This window comes from Eptatretus burgeri, chromosome 4 (genome assembly GCF_056783735.1).
Source record: "Eptatretus burgeri isolate ZD-2024b chromosome 4, Ebu_testis_v1, whole genome shotgun sequence".
NCBI lineage: Eukaryota > Metazoa > Chordata > Myxini > Myxiniformes > Myxinidae > Eptatretus > Eptatretus burgeri.
Genome location: NC_140964.1, coordinates 46,411,820 through 46,426,804, shown reverse-complemented (window position 1 = coordinate 46,426,804; position 14,985 = coordinate 46,411,820).

Here is a 14,985-nt window from a genome sequence, read left to right as displayed (position 1 = left end):
CCCTCCCTCTCATTTACGCACATGTACTCCGTCTTACTCCAACTGACTATCATTCCCCTTCTCTCCAGTGCGTACCTCCACCTCTCGAGGCTCGCCTCAGCCTGCTCCCTATTCTCCCTACAGATCATGATGTCATCCGCGAACATCATAGTCCATGGAGACTCCAGTCTGATCTTGTCTGTCAACCTGTCCATCACCATTGCAAACAGGAAAGGGCTCAGAGTCGATCCTTGGTGTAATCCCACTTTAACCTTAAACCGGTCTGTCATTCCTACCGCACACCTCACCGCTGACACTGTCCTCATACATATCCTGCACGATCCTCACATACTTCTCCACCACTCCCGACTTCCTCATACACTGCCACAGCTCCTCTCTTGGCACCCTATCATAAGCTTTCTCTAAATCCACAAACATGCAATGTTACTCCTTCTGGCCTTCCCTTTCCTTCTCCATCAACATTCTCAAAGCAAACATTGCATCAGTGGTGCTCTTTCCTGGCATAAACCCATATTGCTGCTCACAAACCGTCACCTCTCCTCTCGACCAAGCTTCCACTACTCTTTCCCACAACTTCATGGTGTGGCTTAACAACTTTATCCCTCTGTAATTTCCACAGCCCTGCACATCACCCTTATTCTTGAAAATCGGAACCAGTACACCTAATCTCCACTCCTCCAGCATTCTCTCACTTTCCAAGATTTTATTAAACAATCTGGTTAACAACCCCACTGCCATCTCTCCGAAGCAATTCCATGCCTCCACTGGTATGTCATCTGGGCCAACCGCCTTTCCACTTTTCATCTTCTTCATAGCAGTCCTCACTTCATCCTTACTGATCCACCCCACTTCCAGATTCACTATCTCCACCTCTTCCAACATTCTCTCTCTCTCTCATTTTCTTCATTCATCAGCTCCTCAAAATACTCCATCCACCTTCTCAACACACTCTCCTCGCTCGTCAGCACATTCCCATTTGCGTCCTTTATCACCCTAACCTGCAGCACATCCTTCCCAGCTCGGTCCCTCTGTCTTGCCAATCGGTATAAATCCTTTTCCCCTTCTTTTGGATCCAACTTTTCATACAGCTCGTCATATGCCTTTTCCTTGGCCTTTGCCACCTCTCTTTTTGCCTTTCGCCACCACTCCTTGTACTCCTGCCTACTTTCTTCATCTCTCTGACTATCCCACTTCCTTTTCGCCAACCCCTTCTTCCTTATACTTTCCTGTACTTCCTCGTTCCACCACCAAGTCTCCTTATCTTCCTTCCTCTGTCCAGATGTCACACCAAGTACCTTCCTAGCTATCTCCCTCACCACTTCTGCTGTAGTTGCCCAATCATCCAACCCATCTTTACCACCATCCAACGCCTGTCTCGCCTCCTCCCTAAATTTCACACAACAGTCTTCCTCCTTCAGCTTCCACCATCTGGTCCTTGGTTCAGCCCTCACTCTCTTCCTCAACCTCACCTCTAAAGTCATTCTACAGACCACCAATCGTTGCTGTCAAGCTACACTCTCCCCTGCCACCACCTTACAGTCACTAATCTCTTTCAGGTTGCATCTTCTGCTTAAGATGTAATCCACCTGTGTGCACTTTCCTCCACTCTTGTATGTCACCCTGTGTTCCTCCTTCTTCTTGAAATACGTATTTATCACTGCCATTTCCATTCTTTTTGCAAACTCTACCACCATTTGCCCTTCCACATTTCTCTTGTTGAGACCGTACCTACCCATCACCTCCTCATCCTCTTTATTCCCTTCCCCAACATGCACATTGAAATCTGCTCCAATCACCACTCTTTCATCCTTGGATGCACTCTCCACCACTTCATCTAACTCACTCCAGAAATCTTCTTTATACTCCATCTCACACCCCATATGTGGGGCATATGCACTGTTGACATTCATCATCACCCCTTCAATTTCCAACTTCACTGGGTTAGGGAGATAGTATGTGGGTGCAATCAGGTGAGTTTGGGAAACTATGTCGGTTAAATAGAGTGGTTAGTGTAATCTAATCTGGTACAATCGGTTGGGTTAGGAAAACTGTATGCAGGTGTAATCACTCTGGTTGGGGTGGGGGTGGGTGAGGAATTGTGTGTGGATGTAATATCGTGGGCAAGATTGATTTGTTTGTGGGTGTGATGAGGTAGGTTCGGGAAATCCTATGTAATGTAATGTTGTACATCTGAAGAAGATTCTATTCGAGCAGAATTGGGCCGGCGTGGTGCCATGGCATCAAAAAAATCAAACCATGAGGTCAATAAGTCTTGTCTCACTCAACCGGCCTTTTTAGCTTATGTGGAATTTACATTCCAGATAAGGTATTCTCATCACTCGCCTTCCGTCCGTCCGTCTCCTTTTTTATCCCCCGCCGCGTGGCGGAAGGGGGATATCGTTGTCACCCGGGTCGTCCGGCTGTCCGTCCGTCCATCCGTCCGGGCGTCAACATTTATAGCTGTGAGTGTGATAACTCATAAACTGTTCGCCACATCGATTTGAAATTTGAGTCACACATGTACCACCTGAAAAGGAAGAACCCTATTGATTTTGGGCCTGGATGGATCCAAGATGGCCGACTGGGGCGGCCATCTTGAAAAACATGTTTTTTGTAATAAATGGAAAACCGCTTATCTGATTTCAATTATTTTTGGTTACTATGTTCCTCACCCCTGGGGATCTTTTTTGAGATGATGACCAAATAGTGTCTTGTTTCCAATTCACCTACCTCATTATCTGGAATATGTATAACCTTTTTCATTCAATGGCGGGGGATTCCCCATCTCTGATGGTATATTTAAACTTCTCTGGTTAAACTGCTCGGCCAATCCAGCTAAAATTTGGCAGCAATGTTTCTCTCCTGACTGGTAACATAAATAGCAAAGCTTGTTGCGGTCGCATGACTAAATTGGTCAAAATGGCTGACTTCGTAAAGTTCTTCAAAAATCTTCTTCTCCAGATCTACCAGTCAGAATGCGACCAAATTTGGGTTACAACATTTGGCCAGGGTAGGGATGTTAAATTGGAAGTTCATGCTGATAACATGACTGGAAGTGTGTCAAAATGGCGGACTTGGTGAATTTTTTGGAAAATCACGTAAATTCCTTCAAAAATCTTCTGTCCAGACCCACCAGTCAGAATTCTATCAATATGGGGTACAACATTATGCCAGGGCCCAGATAAGCTACAGGTCCAGTGGTCCTATTTTTTTCCCTGGCATTTCTGTCCACAAGTTGTGCAATGAAAGTTTCTTTCTGCGGCCAAAAAGTAAAACAAAATAACGAATTCAATCTTGGGACATGTCGATAACCAAAAACGGAATGTGGCGACGCTGTGCTGTAACTTTCGTGGCAAGGCCGAAGTCAGTATCATGATGAAACCCCGGAAACTTTGGACTTGCAACTTACATTTCTGTTCTTTAAGACCATACTCGCATAACCCGTGCTCTGCGCGACATGTTGGCGTGGGTGTGTTTGAGAAAGGAACTGATGTAGAGTATCAGTAGTAATTTTACTTTAATGCAGTAAGTGGAATACGATTTCACTGTTTCAGAACCATTTTATTTACTTTTTTGTACCATGCACCTCATGGTCTTTGAGATAATGTAAGCCGAATATCACGTTACTCGAGCGCAGAACAAAGTCGAAGATAGCGCGACACGAAACCACAAACTCGTAAATAATATATAAGATGTGCAAAGAAACCATCTGCATATTCCATTTGCAGGGGAAGGGGGAGTTGCACGGGAGCAGATGGTGTGGTGTGTGGGGAGGGGAGAAGGAGAGGAATAGAATTGTTAATGGAAAGGTAATATGTACTGTAGATCCAACCATTTTGCAAATGTAATAGTCGAGTCAAAATATGATCCGTATCACCTAACCCCAAAAAAAATTGCAACAAAACGTTTTATTGTTTTAAATGTTTTAACAGGTCATGCTGCGTGCCAGAAAAAAAGTCTCGGGTAATCTGACCCCGGTCTTCTTCTTCTTCTTCTTTCGGCTGCTCCCGTTAGGGGTCGCCACAGCGGATCATTCGTATGATCCGCATAGTGATTTGGCACATGTTTTACGCCGGATGCCCTTCCTGACGCAACCCTGGGTCGCCTCTTACGACACAGGGATATGGTACACCTATTTTATCCGGGGTATACACCGGCCCAGTACACTGGTACTCACTTCGCCGACCTCGGAAGGATGACAGGCTGAGTCAACCCCCTGGTGTATTAATTCAGTGGCCCAACGGGGCTTGAACTCAGGACCTTTGGGATCCCAAGCTGCTGACCTAACGCGTAATCTGACCCCGGTAAAGGGGTTAATTTGCATAATTTCAAGATGGCCGCCAGTGAAAATTTCAATGTACTACAAACTTTTTTATGGTTGATTTTCGACCCTCTAAATGTATAAGCAACATATAGGAACATGGGGTTTCTGAATCAAATGAACATAGTTTCTCCCACCTATGACGTACTATGACGTAACTATGACGTTTATGACGTCATAGCGAAAACTGAAAGCCAACCCCTTTCTTAGGATGAAAGAGCACAGACAAAAAGCCCCACCAAGAAGATCACAAGGTGATTATGAATAACTGCTGTTTAGGCCTCCCATATGCGCTTGTACGGTGCTGCCATCTGTGACTTTCAACCAAAACAATAGAATTTCTGGAACTGCTGATATTCACCTTTTCAATGTCTTTCAAAAGCATTGTCATGATGACAATGAATTACAACCTCGCAAGACTACAAAGACCAGGTAGGGATTAACACAGAACATGTATAATTTCAACATGTAGATCATGTGGAAGTAATTGGAAACCACATGTGGCCACGCCCTTGAGCAGAAGTATATTTGGGCAGCCAATTGTAGAAAAATTCGCCTCGGGACTGAAAGACATTCTTGAAACGGTCTACAGTGAAAATGCAGTGAAACAAATGTTGAATGGGAAATCGGTGCAAAGGGCATTCCGTGGACATATGTCAGTAGAGAAATGTCTTTATGGCATGATTGTGTCTGAGCTGATGAGCAGTGATCTTGAATTCGATACCCTAGTGCGACAGTCCGAGGACATGTATCTAACAGTCATAGCTAGGGAGACGACCGTGGAATCCCTCGAATCTTCTGACATGAAGCTGAAATTAGAGCAGGCGCTAAAGGACAAGAAGACGAGTTGTCATCTCGGTCCCGGACAAGTAAGCTTTGGCTATCATACACCAGCATGGTAAAAACTAGCAGAAAGCTGATCATGGCTGATCGTGTAGGTTCCTGGCAAACTCACCTCGGCGCCGTGACTGAATGTCTGCCGATATTCGCTGCCGCAGGACACCTTTAACTATCTGAAATCGGCACACCTCTACTTGCAGAACATGTAACAACTGGAGACAAGCAATCCGGCAGTATATAGCAAGTACCAGGAAGGCTACCATGTGGTTCGCTGGAGTGATCAGTTCTGGGCTGTACTTGGGTCCGGTCTTGTTATCGAACAGACACTTATGCGATCACTCAAGTCGACTGGTGGATTGACCAGGGGCAGTGGCATGACGGAGGAGAAAAGTGCCCTGTGGACACTGTCGTCCCCCGTATGTTCGGAATATACTGTAGCCATGCAAGAATTCAATGATTGCACTTACACGTCGAGTGAACAGCACAAGGAGGCCACCAAGTCCAGGATGGAGAGGGACCAGTCAGATCTAGAAAAAATCCAAGAAAAACTTCAGTCATGCAATCCGTTCTCTGATGATCCAGCCTTGAGAAATGTTGTCACTGGTGTTGTAGCCAAGGATGAAGTGAATGTCGACAACTTGCAGGTAGTGGGGAAATAAAAGAAGTTGCTGAAAAGCTGACTGGACAACTAGTTTTCACCTACACATGTAAAAGGAAGGACAAAGCGAAAACTCTGGGAGATTCATCTGCTGTCCAGGTTACTGGCGACCGAACTATAGACCCTGCTCTTCTGTTTCAGAGGCTACTTGTCATTTCTCGGGCTGGGAACTTCTCATTGGAGGACATTCTTGAATAGAATTGTCTCCATTTCCCCCAGCTCTCTTTGAGGCGAAGCACATATCCAGGAAAGCGGACAAGCCACAGCTTGCGAGAGCAATAGATGAATATGCAAAAGGTTTGTCTACCGAGGATGAGTCGGACGATGTACCCAAGACGGACCACTATGTGTTGGATGGTGGCTCACTGATGCATCGCGTTAAGTGGACGAAAGGGAGCACATACAGATCTATAGCTAACGGCTATGCTGACTTTGTACTCCGCAATTACGGGAAAGCTACTGTTGTCTTCGACGGTTATCCGGATGAACCATCTATCAAGGACAGCACACACCAGCGTCGTCAAAAGAAACATCATCCCAAAGTCAACTTCACAGAAGATACCGTGTTGATGGGGAAAAAAGATGAGTTCTTATCCAATGGTTCGAACAAGCAGGAACTGATAAACATCATTAGCTAAAGGAAAAGGGGTGCACTGTGATAAACGCAACAGGTGATGCAGACTACGACATCATGCAAGCAGCAGTACGAGCTTCCCAGTTGCAGTCAACAACACTGATAGGCGAAGATACGGACTTACTTATTCTTCTGCTTCACCATTTTGCTGAAGGTGGTAACTGGGACTTGTACTTCCGATCTGACAAGACGCAGGACCAAAGCAGAGTGTATCACATAAACAGACTGAAGAGCCTCTTAGGATCCCAGGCATCTGCCATGATGCTGTTCGTACATGCCTTTACTGGATGTGATACGACTTTGCACATATTTGGGGTTGGCAAGAAATCTCTCTTCCAGAAAGTCATGAAAGGTTATGCTGGTTTGAGGTCATGTGCCCAAGCATTTGCTACACCAGGTCAAAGCACAGATGCATTTTTAGAGATTGGGCACAAGGCAATGGTCCAGGTGTTTGGTGGAAAGGGAACAGATACTCTCACTTCGTTGCGCCACAGCATCTTGACAAAGAAAGTGGTATCGGCTGTGTCGTTTGTTACCCCAGAGCGTCTGCCGCCAACTGAAGCGGCTCCTTAGCACCATTCACTCCGCACGTATTTCCAGATCATGACATGGATGGGAGAAGAGGCAGATTTGGAAGCAACAGACTGGGGGTGGAAAACAGAGGAGAATCAGTTCATCCCAGTAATGAATGAAATGAATGCCGCACCAGACTCTTTGCTTAAGGTAGTTCCCTGCAACTGCACTACCAGGTGCAGTACTCAACGTTGCACATGCAGAACCTACGGTCTACCATGCACATCAGCTTGTGGACAGTGCCAAGTGCAGTCATGTAGCAACCCTTTCAATCAAATGTTGGGGGATGAGAATGACAATGATGACAATGACAATGCCGAGATGATCTCGGCGACAATGGGCGTGGCTTATGGTAAGGCTGTGTGGCATACATACAGATTTCTTTTGGATTGATGACGTCCCATCTGTTATTACAGGAAAGGGACAGCTTAACTAGTTCAAGGAGTTAAATGATAGCATCACATGTCATTACATATTATAAAACAACAGATTTTCTATGGCATACTCATTTATCTTTTACTATGACGTCATATACATCATAGTACGTCATAGATGGATGGAACTATGTTTATTTGATTCAGAAACCCCATGTTCCTATCTGTTGCCAATACATTTATAGGGTCTAAAATCAACCATAAAAAAGTTTGTAGTACATTGAAATTTTCATTGGTGGCCATCTTGAAAATATGCAAATTAACCCCTTCACCGGGGTCAGATTACCCGAGACTTTTTTTCTGGAATTCACCATGACCTGATAAAGCATTTAAAACAATAAAACGTTTTGTTTCAATTTTTTTGGGATTCAACCGTATATTGACTCAACTATAATGCGTAGATAGCCACATATTGTTCACCTTGAACTAGCCTGCAAATCCTCAGCATATTTTCTTTCGAGTTTACATGCCCTTCCTCCACTTATGTAGTTTTAGTACTTTTTAAATTGCTGAATCAAAATGTTTTTATTAAGTGGTTGAAGCACCATAGACATGCAAGGTTTTGACCCTCCCAATTATCCCCCCCCCCTTTCCATTCTCACCCCTCCTCCCTCTTCCAACTCCATCCCCTACCCTTTCCCACAGGCTTCATTTACAGCCCTTCCATTCTCTCCCCACTTGTCCAGCACTTCCCGATTCTCCTTTTTCTCATTTCTCTTCTCTTCATCTCAATTTTCATATTCTCATTGTAGCTTTCACCCACCATGTCTACCTACCTACTCGATGGCCTCTGAGGACAAGTATCAACAAAATGTACAACATTATACAAAAATCGAGACCACGGGTTATATATTTGCCTGTTATTTTCGCAGGTCTGACAGAGGAAGGTGCAGAGGTAGCACACTTACCTTGAGCTGTCTAATCTGGGTTTAATTCCCAACTCGACGATAAACTGTCTGATGTTTCAGAGGCAGGGCGTTGCATCACAGAATGCTCCATCCCTTGGATGGACATTGAGCTGTGTGACCCGTCTGCTAGTATCTTTCAGCATTCGTGATTTTGTGGTGTCTTTCACAAGGAGTTCGGCGAGTTATCTCCAGAACCCCAAACAACCAACAAATTCCAACCTAAATCCTCAGTCGAACGTCAGGCCAGGCCACCCAGTCCAATGAAAGATGGGGTCAAAATCATTCCTTGGCTGACCGCACAAGGAGGTGGGAATCATTGGAGCCATTTAGTAGTAATAGTAGTAGCTGTTTGTCGTCATCGGAGGAGATTTATGTAATAATTGCAACAAATTGATGAGGTGATTGGTGTAAATGTCATTCAGTATTATTGATGTGTTTTAATGACATCAAAGTCTTGTACACGGCACTTGGCTTCACCACGTCGGTGACCAGTAACTTAACAAAATAGCGTTTTTAATAATTTACTTAATGTAAAAAAAAAAATTAATTTCTGTCCATCGGCAAGGTTTGTCTCGGTGTACCAATAATGATGACGTATGCTATGATGAAATATCAGAATAAATTATCTTGTCAGATATTCCAATAACGTTTACGATGGATGTTAGGTTCAAATGAATTGCTTGAATGATGATGTCCCATTTTCCACCATTGCTGTCTTTAACACTCTTCCTCTGATATCAACAGGTTTGATGTGTTGACCTTCCTTCTGCTATGCTACAATGCTTCCATTTCCTGCATGCCGACATCTTCATACCTAGCACTGTGCAGTATGTGCTCCCGGTGAGTCCCTCATCGGCCACACAGCGAACGCCATTGCAGAACCACACTTGGAACCTCCACTCTTCTTAAATGAAATGGAAAGTCTTTTTCATAACATGATATTGTGATTACTTGAGCAGATGTCGAATGGAATCTTCTCATTTGGTACGTTTCTACGATACAACTGGATGATAGCGGCGCTCGGAAGACCGCGTGCCTCCACCAGGCTGAACATTTTACGTTTTCGTAACCCACCGATAGGCAGGATCTGGATCCTGATTTGAATCAAAATCTAATTGGCTTGTTCTTGTCACCTACCCAATTTATCCACCAAGTTTTGTTTGAATCCATCCATATCGTTTTTGGCCCCATCTTTCAATGGTGAAGAATCCCTTTTAAAATTCTCGTATCCGGATCCGGATCTTCACCAGAATTGAACCCGTTCGGCGTTGTCACACACCCAAGCTGTACATGAAGTTTCATCTGAATTCATGCACAACTTTTTGAGATATCCTGTTTACAGACAAACAGGGGTGGAAACCTCACCTCTGTCTACCTTCGGTGGCAGAGCTAACTAGAGGAGGAGCACTCGGTAGAGTGCAAAACCTCCGCCGCCAATACTGCTAGGTCACTCAAGTGAACCTGATATCCTATTCATTCAATTTGACGTCAACAGTGCTCACAGTTATAGTTTGCAACTTTCCCTTTTACTTTTGACTTTTACATGCTCAATTCATTCGTCATAACTAGATTCCTTGAGACAGAAATTGATTTTACGTGGGTATATCCACCTGAAGTTCCAAAATCAGCCACAATTATAATTTTGGCATGTTTTTTGTTGGAAATCACTTATAACATGTAGAAATGCAAAAAAAAAAAAAAATCGAAATTTTGTTGAAAAAAGTTGCAAAAATTTTCTTCTCTAACAATTTTTTTTTGGGGGGGGAGGGGGTGGTTGGAAATCACTTAAAACATGTAGAAATGCAAAAAAAAAAAATTGAAATATTTTTTCAAATTGCCCGCCATAGCGGCCATATTGGATTTTGGACCAAGTCCAAAATCTAATGGCATGATCCTTGGACCAGACCTAACCCCCCCCCCCCCCCACCAAGTTTCGTCGAAATCTGTCGAGGAGTTTTTCCGTAATACTGTTCACAAACAAACAAACAAACAAACAAACAGAAAGGGGTGCAAACAGTAACCTCCATCCATCTTCGATGGTGAAGGTTAATAAGTAAAGAAGGATTAAACTGTTTGATGCTTACACCTGAGCACATAGTTCATTACTCTGTGATCCCAGTTTAAAATCTCATATACCATGTTGATTTACTAATAGCTTTATAATTTGTTCACTGATATCTTTATAATTCATCTTTTTAGGAAGGAGAGTTCCAGGATTGATCCGATTTCAAATGTCAGTCTGTATAAATGTCAAAACGAGTGTCAAGAACAAGTGGAGCTTGGGTGTTGCATCCAGTATTTCTTTTTTCCTGGATGTACACTCTTTCGTTCACTCTTTTAGTAAGAGCAGATTATGCTATATACTGTAGTCCTGCATGCAATGACCTGCAAGGTCATCCCAAGTTGCACTGCATTCCAACCCAACATCCAGACTTCCTTCATTCAATCAGCTCCTCCACCTCAAATATTGTCCCCACTTGAAGACGTTTCCCTTTTTTGGTGTTTGCAATATCAAACTTGCTGCGGCAAGTGATCCATATCATGGCATGTGAAGGACGTGTCCGACCCAGTGGAGCCAGACGTTCTTTAAAATGGCAAACTTGTGCAGTTCTTCTGGCTCTGATGTTATTCACGTCATCGTACCACTTGATGCCGCGATACTTCTGTGGCAGCGCATATGAAATGCAGTAATTATCCTCACTTATCAATGCTATAATCCAGCAATTTCTGCCAAGGCTGTAAAAACTACTGCCTTGTACACATTGAGCTTTGTTCAACTTTCTAAGAGCTCTATCCATTCCACACTCATTTATACAAATGGCAAAAGACAGCAATTGATTTGCTGATTAGTCAGTCAATCTCCTGATCAATAAGCACATCATGAGTGATGACGCTACCTAGTTAGGCGAATTTTTGGACTGCAGTGAATCTGTGGCATCGATGAATATTCTTTGTTCAACATCATACTATTGTTCTGATGCAGTCACTGTGATGCTGACAGTCAAACCAACGTTTCCTGCTGAACTATTTCAGTTGTTGACCATTTCTTGAAGGTTTATCTTCGAGTGAGCTGCCAAGGCAGCATCATCCGCATAGAGGAGATATTGGGTCATCCGCTCTGAAACCTTTGAACTCACTCTTTGATGGGCTGGGTTGAACAGATGGCGTTGTCTAAATCGTATGTACATGTCTTTTCTATAGTTCTGTGATACTTTCGCTTCTTCATCAACAAGTGCTGAAAAGAACACGTTGAATAAACAAGGTGAGAAAACACATCCTGGGGCTGGAATCGTAGCTTAGAGGAACGTGCATTCGCCTCTGAGCTGCCCAGCCTGAGTTTGCATCTGGACCCAGCTATAAACTGCCATCCTGGTGTTTCATATGCAGGGTGATTCATCAGGGTGTGTGCCTTCCATGGGAAGGATGTGAAGCTGGAGGACTCGTCTGCCAGTGCTGGTGATTAGTGACTGTCAAAGATGCTCAGCTTCTTCCACAAAGAGTGGGCGAATTATCACCTGTACCCTCAGCAACTTACAAATTCCTGCTACTCTAAATCGAGTATCCTACGTCCGAGTGGCAACCCAACCAGAATTGGTTCTATTGTAGAAACATTTCTGATTACTATATTGATTACTCATCCATGAGCCTTTGATCACTTTTTATAAAATTGTAAGCTCCAGATTACTCTCTAAATCAGATGTTGCAAGGCTGAGATTGACAAAATTGCATATATTTTAGTCTCTTACACCATTGAAATTGTGAAAACCAAGTGTCAAGGGACTGGTGATGTGAACTGTTAAAGTGAATCATTATGAACTGATGATGCTGATTGATTCCAATATGCTAATGATGACATTTGGATTTGTTCATTTATAGAAGAGTAAGTAGGGGGCCTGTTGGTCCATTGGACCAAATTTTCATTGGTCTTCATGCCCTTGGCTGATTTTGCTCGTCTGAGAGAAAAAAAAACAATAGGTTTCCCCAGCCTGGAAGCCTTGGAACCATAAGAATAATAATAATAATAATAATAATAATATTGATAATAATAATTAGAGGTCTTTTGGTGTCTTTGGGGGGGGGGGGTCTGAGAGTCTTCAAAGGTCGAAGGGGTCTCTGCAGTCTCAAGGGTCAAAAAAGGTACATTCTAATAGTTGGAGGACTATTTAAGTAGTAATTAACGCACGCACGCACGCACGCACGCACGCACGCACGCACGCACGCACGCACACACACCTCATCCATTTATATTTAAAGAACACAAGTTGGACAGAAACAAATCGTGAGCTGGAATACATTAACGATGCATGACGTTGTGGAGAGCAGTATACTGTACTATCATGGCAGCAATTATCTCAAATAAGATAATCTTTCACACCATCACAGCGAGGATGAAAACACACTTTTGCAATGTAATTATGGAGTAATTTGTTTTTCATTGTTGGTCACGTGACTTCTTGCCAGCATGCCTGCTGTCCAGTTGCCCACACGTTCCTAAGCCTGGTCCATTACAATCTCTGCAGGGTGTGCGTAAGTGGCTTTGAGCCGCAAGCCCAGCGATGGACTGAGCCACGATCCCGCATCGCTCTCACTGCTGACTTCATGGTGCTGATGTTGATGGGGATTTTTCATTCCATGTATGTGCATACATCTGCACCGACATCATTCCGTCCCTCCATGTAATCTTTTCCTCTGTCTCTAATCAAATTCCATCTTTGTCTGTCTGGTTATCTTGGCTAATGACCCAATACTTTGCTCCTGTGTTAATTAATTCTCTCTCATCTAGGCAACAGCTGCCTCTTGTCTTGTCAACTAAGTCAAATTCCAAACTATATTCAAGAAATTTTCACCAGATTGATGATGTTTTGCATCAACCGTTCTTTCTTGGTGAACAATTCTGAAGGGGGCAAAACAAAGATCTGGCTGATTGTTAGCCCGCACTGGTGGATTGAAAAGCGGGGTGAAGCAATCTGTCGCATACGTGTGTACGTAGAACGTATGTAACGTGTCTGCATTTTCTTATTCCCTTTTCTCTGCAACCGCTTGTCGGATTGACACAATTTTCACCACAGGTGCGAGTACTCATGTAGAATGTTTTAATGATAATTATGATGTCATAGGTCACGTGGTGTGGCAGCCATGTTGTAAAAAGGAGAACCCTTGAACGTCTATTTCTGAAACCGCTACATGGGAAAAATTGAAACTTGGCACCTGTCAAGTACTCCCTATGGGAAATAAGTGTGATTATGTTTATACATATATATATATATATATATATATATATATATATATATATATATATATATATATATATATATATATATATATGTTATAGATGCCTTTGTTATGACGTCATTGCATATGCAGAATGCTACATCTGATCAGTATGAAAATTTTGAGGGTCATATCGGGATAAATTGGTAAACATAGAAAAAAACAATTGATGAGGTCATCGGTCACGTCATTTGACAGCCATATTAAAAAAAAATAAAAATCCTACAAAAAATCTCTGAAACGGCTGAACAGATTGAGACTAAAGTTTACAGGTATGACTGCCTATCCATGAGGAACAAAAAGTTCCTCACCTATGATGTCATAGGTCACATGGTTTGGCAGCCATATTGGATTTGCCAAAAAAGACCTTTAAAACCCTTCTCCAGAAACAGCTGGACAGATTTAGAGGAAACTTCACACACACGTTCCCCAAGCCTTGGGAATACCAGGGTGTTCATGAATAATTGATAGGTCACATGGTTTGGCAGCCATATTGGAGTGAAGGAAAATATTTTAAAAAATTATTTCTCTTCAACAACTGCATTAATCGACATGAAACTTCAAAATTATGATCCGGTGGTGATGGGGAATTTAGGTTTTTTAATTTCAACCGGATCGGACACAGTCTGGCAGCCATAATTGTTTAATATTTTGAATTTGGGTTCTTTTTTATTGTTATTTTTATTTTTTTAAATAAAGCTCACTCGGTTGTGCCTGGAAGGGTTTGAGGGTAGCGGAATAGGAGTTGAAACCAGAGTCCTATCCAGGTTCCTCCTGATGAGTTCATCTTTGCTTTTTGCTTGTTCCGGTTGCTTCTGATGACTCCAATGCAGTATCGACTTTATTTTGTCTTCCATTTGATTTGAATTTAATTTTTTTTTTAATCCCATTCTGGATTCAATTGAATAAAGAGGTTGCCGTGCGTCAGGTGTCCGACCAAAGCGGGACGTGTTGGTACCCGGTCATCATTGCCAGCAATTATATAGTGGCAGCGCTAGTTTTAAGAGCATACATCGAAAACCGTTCAACGGAGGAAATTGAAACTTTACCAAATGTTACATGACCATTTGATATAGTGCATATTACTTGGATGACGCACGTCCCCCTGAGAAATTGCATGGTGAATTAAGCAAAGCCTCATGCCCAGAAACAACGTCACTTCCTCTCATGAGAAATTTGAATCATCACTTCAGCCTCTATTGTGCTCAGCTGTTGAAAAAAAAAAGTGAAGAAGATGTACGATGTTGCGTTTTACTAACGATCTCCTGATTTATACGTTAGTGATCTATTTTGGCGTCTTTATCAGCCTTGGTAGTTATTAAAACGCACAACACTGAGAATATAAG